Source organism: Manis javanica, chromosome 17 (assembly GCF_040802235.1).
Source record: "Manis javanica isolate MJ-LG chromosome 17, MJ_LKY, whole genome shotgun sequence".
In the NCBI taxonomy this organism is placed as follows: domain Eukaryota; kingdom Metazoa; phylum Chordata; class Mammalia; order Pholidota; family Manidae; genus Manis; species Manis javanica.
This window is the reverse complement of record NC_133172.1, coordinates 47,003,712-47,009,585: the sequence shown is the minus strand read 5'-3', so window position 1 is coordinate 47,009,585 and position 5,874 is coordinate 47,003,712. Positions and strand designations below refer to the sequence as shown.

The following is a 5,874-nucleotide window of genomic DNA, read 5'->3' as shown; positions in this document are numbered from 1 at the left end:
TTTTTGGTGGCTTTCTTTATGATAAATTATCCCATTGGAGATAACTGAATTGTCTGCTAATCATATGGGGTAGCTATCATATAGCTAAAAATGTATAGCTCTCTCACTTGAAATTATCAGTATTTCTATTAAAGAAAAAAACATTTTAAAGCCATATTTTGATTTATGTCGATTTCCGAGCTATGGGTAAAGTGCAGTGGGATTTGTGAATTGTCCAACATATTTTCCTCACTCTTGGGTCAAGTTTTGGTTGTCTGAATTGGGCTAAGTAATTTTCACTTAACTAACTTAGAAGCCTTGAGGATTCATAGGGGAATTTCAGAGCTGCTTACCATATTGCTCTTCACCTATTTAAATGGGGAAGAGTTAAAGATGTTCAAAAAAATTGGATTCTCTATATTGGAGATGCATTGCACTTCTGATTATTATACTTTAAGCATATTGAATTTTTCTTTAAAGCTGATTTACCACACAAATTTTCTCAATTTTTATTTTGAAAAATTGTAAACCTACAGAAAAGTTCAAAGAAGTATATTGAACACCCATGTTCTTTTACCTAGATTCACCAGTTACTAACTTTTTGTCACATAGCCTCTCCCCTTTTCTTTCCCTCCCTTCACCTCTCTCAGTACACACACACACTCCCCCCTCCAAGTCATTTAAAAAAGTTTTAAACATCAGGGCATTTTACCCCTGAACATATTAATCTAAGCTAGTTGTCTTAAAGAAAATCCCATTCTGGATTTTTCTTATTGTTTTCACATGATCTGATTCAGGTTAAATATTTTTTGCAAGAATGCTACATATGTGAGGTTGTATGTGTTCCAGTTCATCATATTAGGTTGACCCTGTGTTGGTGACGCTGAGTTTTATTCCTTAAAGTGGTGTCCCCAGATCTATCAAAATGTGGTAGTACCATTGAATAGCTTGGTCTTTAGCCACCTTTTACACATGGCTTATGCATCCACCGATGATTCTTCCCTAAATCAGTCAACACATTAGGAGTTCTTAAACAGTCATTTTCTTACCCCATCATTCCTACTATATATATTAGCTGGCATTCATCTAGAAAGGAGAGTTTTCTCTCCACTTGCCCTAGTTGGGTGGTTAATTTGACTATGAATTTTCAGTTTTGTCTTTTTAATGTGAAGTTTTATAATCTAACAATTCTTTTTGATGGTCACACTGCCCCAAATTTGATGAGTGGGATCCTCTTCAACAAGCTTTTTCCTTTTTGAGATACAATTTACAACATAAAAATTCATTGTTCAAAAATTTTTAATTCAGGGGGCTTTTAGTATATTCACTATGTTGTGTAAAATTCCAGAACATACTCATCACCCCAGAAAGAAACCCCATAACTGTTGGTAGTCAGTCCCAGTTCTCCCCTACCTCCATTCCCTGGTGACCACAAATCTTTCTTTATCTGAATTACCTATTCTGGATATTTTACATAAATGGTGTCATACAATATGTGGCCTTTTGTGTCTGTTTTTTTTCCATTTAGCAGAATGTTTTCCAGGTTCTTCAATGTTGTAGTCTGTGTCAGTACATCATTCCTTTTTATGGCTAAGTCATGTCCCGTTGCATGGATAAACCACATTTTGTTTATCCATTCATCAGTTGGTGCATATTTAGGTCATTCCCAATTGCTGGTAATTATAAATAATGCTACTAACATTCATATATACATTTTTGGGTAACCACATGTTCTTTTGGGCACATACCTAGGAGTGGAAGTGTTCAGTCATATGGTAATCCTAACCAGAATAACCATACTGTTTTCCACATTTCCTACCAGCAATGTATAAGGGTTCTAATTTCTCCATATCATACCCAAAACTTGTTCTCTGGAAGTTTTTTTTATTTTATTAGAGTCATCCCAGTGAGTATGAAGTGGTATCTCAATGACTAAGGGTGTTGAGCTTCTTGTGTGCATTGGCCATTGGTATATCTTAAGAGAGTCGTCTGTTGAAATACTTTGTCCATTTTAAAATTATTTGTCTTTATTGAGATGTTGGAGTCCTTTATATATTCTGGATACTAGACTCTTATCAGATATAACTGTCCTTTTGACACCACCCCTCTTGAATGAGCATTTCCTTTTTGGCACAAAAAGATGTTACAGGCTCACCTAGCATTTTCCCTGCCTCTGACCTGGAATCAGACATTTTTCCAAGAAGTCCTGATTCTTTTTAATAGGGATTGGTATTTACAAACAGATCTGGCTTCTTCCCTGGGAAAATACCAAATGACAGAAGATGGCAGGGCCTAGAGGCCCCAGGGGCCCCGGAATGGGAGGCCATGGCCTTGGAGCTCACAGGGGCAAGGCCGAGGACAAGGAGTGGATCCCTGTCACCAGTCTGGGCTGCGTGGTCAAGGATATGATGATAAAGTCTCTGAAGGAGATCTATCTCTTCTCCCTGTCCATCAAGGAGTCTGAAATCATTGACTTTTTCCTGGGTACATCCTCCCAAGGATGAGGTTTTGAAGACCATGCAAAAGCAGACCCAAGTGACCAAAGGACCAGGTCCAAGGCATTCGTTGCCATTGCGGATTACAAAAGACATGTTGGCCTGGGTGTTAAGTGCCATCATGGGGCCATTACCCTGGTCAATCTCCCATCATCCCTGTGTGGTGATGCTACTGGGGAGCAAGATTGGCAAGCTTCACATTCCCTTGCAAGGTGACTGACCCCTCTGGTTTCTGCTGGTGTGCTTCATCCCTGCCCCCAGGATGGCATCGTCTCCACCTCTGTGCCCAAGAAGCGGCTGCTGATGGCCAGTATTAATGACTGCTATGCCTCCGCCAGGGGCTGCACAGCCACCCTGGGCAACTTTGCCAAGGCCACCTTTGATGCCATCTCCAAGACCCTTAGCTATCTCACCCCTGACCTCTGGGAAGAGACCATATTCAGCAAGTCTTATCAGGAATTTACTGACCATATCGTAAAGACCCACACAAGAGTCTCAGTGCAGAGGACCCCGGCTCCACCTGTGGCCACAGCCACCACATAAAATTTACTATAAGAAAAATACAGTAAAATCCATTTACCTACTAAAACAAAAGCAAACCTGGACTGCAGGCATGCTTAATGTTACTCTGTGCTGTTACATCTAGGCCCTTTCAATGGACATGCAATATGTACTTTTTCACTCAACATTACCTGAAAATTGGTTTATACTAATAACAGTCTTTACTCTTGTTTATGGCTACATAGTACTTGGTTGTGTGGCTGTTCCATATTCAACCAGTCGTCTGTAGGTGGCTATTTAGGATGTTTCTAGCCTTTTGTTTTTACATCATGCTCTAATGAATAACCTTGTGCCTATGTTGTTTTATATCTTCAGGGGAAATTCCTAGCAGTGGGACTACCTAGTCAAAAGTTAAATGTACATCTGTAGTTTTTTTAGATAACAAAATCCCTTCCATAAAGACTATATCATTCTGCACATCTGTGAGTATGCCTTAAAATTTGCCTTAAAATTGAGTTTAGTTAGTTTGGTGAATAAGTTCTTATTTGCCTTAAAATTTGAGTTTAGGAAGTTTGGTGAATAAGTTCTTATTTGGGGGATTATTTGATGATACTAGCAGTAACATTGTAATAGCAGATACTTCTGTCAGATTGATTTATACTCCTCTGGATGTTTTATATAAACTGGTTTGGTTTAAACAGTAAATCTGTGAGGCAAGTACTCTATTATCTCCATCTTAGTTGCCATATAAGGAGACAAAGGTATAGATAGGCTAGGCAGCTATCAAGGTCAGAGCTAGAGTTTGAACAAAAGCAGCCTTGCTTCTGAGTTTGAGCTAACTATGGTGCTATGCTGGTACTTGTACTCATTTAAGACAAATGGGGGAAATAATAGTGTTTTCATCTGTGGTCTTCTAAGCACATGTGCTGCTGGGCAGCCTTCCTTCCTGTCACGGGTGGAGAAATCATTTTTGTTATGAAGGGGCTGCAATCACTTGGCTGAGAAAAGTGGGTTGAGGTGCCTTCCACTCCCTTATCTGTGGGTGTCACCTGTGGAAAGGGCTTGGGCAGGCCCTGAGATACAGACCTTCACAGTACAAATGTCCCTGAGTGTGCATGTGAGGCCAGCCTTCCTGTTTACCTGCCTGGTGGCCTTCGTACACACTCCTGGCCCACTCTGGATTCCCTCTTCTGCCACCTCAGTTTCAAGCAGCACCTGGAGAGAGGCAGCTGGAATGTTGGGGAAGGCATAAGCTCCAATGGGTTCCGATTCTAATACTACTTCTTGCTTTACAGAAGTCTCATTTAAGTCAGGCAATAAAGTTTAGATAGGAGAAATTGATCAAACAGGACAAGAAAACAAAATTGGGGAACTTCACCCCTCTCCTCTTTGTAAAGTTCACAATTTCCCAGTCATGAACATTAGAGGATGTACACGTACTCTTGGCATATTTTTTTATTAAAGTATTGTTAATATACAGTCTTACGTTGGTTTCAAATGTACATCATGTGGTTTAGCAATCCCCATGATCAACTTAGATTGTGATTGACTGTGCCCTTTTATCCCCCTCCCTGCCTCTGCTCCACCCTCTCTTCTCCTTGGTAACCACTATTCTCTCCTCAGTGTCTATGAGTCTAATTGCCCTTTTGTTCCTTCCATTTTGCTTTGTTTTTGTATTCCACAAATAAGTGAAATCATATTGTATTTGTCTTTCTCTACCTGGCTTATTTCACTGAGTGTAATACCCTCTAGATCCATCCATGTTGCAAATGGGAGGATTTCTTTTCTTTTTATGGCTGAATAATATTCCACTGTATACCACATCATCTTTGTCCATTCATCTGTTGATGGACACTTAAGTTGCTTCCATATCTTGGCTATTGCAAATAGTGCCATGGTAGACATAAGAGTACATAGGTCTTTTTGAATCTGGGATCTTGTTTTCCTTGGGTAAATTCCTAGGTGTGGAATTACTGAGTCAAGTGGTATTTCTGTTTTTAGTTTTTGAGGAACCTCTATATTGCTTTCCACAATAGTTGAACAGATTTACATTCCCACCAACAGTGTAGGAGGGTTCCCATTTCTCCACATCCTCACCAGCATTTGTTATTTCTTTCTTGTCTTTTGGATAGTGGCTATCCTAACTGGTATGAGGTGATATCTCATTGTGGTTTTGATTTGCATCTTTATATATTTTGGATGTTAACCCCTTATCAGATGAATCGTTTACAAATATTTTCTCCCATACTGTGGGATGCCTTTTTGTTCTGCTGATCGTGTCCTTTACTCCTGTATAGAAGCTTTTTAGTTTGATGTAGTCCCACTAGTTCATCTTTTATTTTGTTTTTCTTGCCCAGGGAGATAGGTCCAGGAAAAAACTGCTCATGCTTATATTCAAGAGATTTTTTACTGTGTTTTCTTCTAAGAGTTTTGTGGCTTCATGACTTACATTCAGGTATTTGATCCATTTTGAGTTCACTTTTATATATGGAATTAGACAATAATCCAGTTGCATCCTCATACATCTAGCTGTCCAGTTTTGCCAACACCAGTTGTTGAAGAAGCTTGTCTTTTACCCATTGTATATCCATGACTCCTTTACTGTATATTAATTCACTGTATATGTGTGGGTTTATATCTGGGCTCTCTATTCTGTTCCATTGATCTATGGGTCTTCTCTTGTGCCAGTACCAAATTGTCTTGATTACTGTGGCTTTGTAGTAGAGCTTGAAGTCAGGGAGTGTAATCCCCTCAGCTTTATTCTTTTTCAGGATTGCTTTAGCTATTCAGATTCCATATGAATTTTAGAACTACTTGTTCTAGTTTATTGAAGAATGCTATTGGTATTTTGATAGGGATTGCATTGAATCTGTAAATTGTCCAGGCAGGATGGCCATTT

General features: G+C 39.3%; 1 pseudogene; it reads left to right on the top strand.

Annotated features, from left to right (window-relative positions):
* The first annotated feature begins 195 nt into the window (after nucleotides 1-195).
* Nucleotides 196-3,452, top strand: LOC108390331 (small ribosomal subunit protein uS5 pseudogene; annotated as a pseudogene).
* Nucleotides 3,453-5,874: the final 2,422 nt, after the last annotated feature.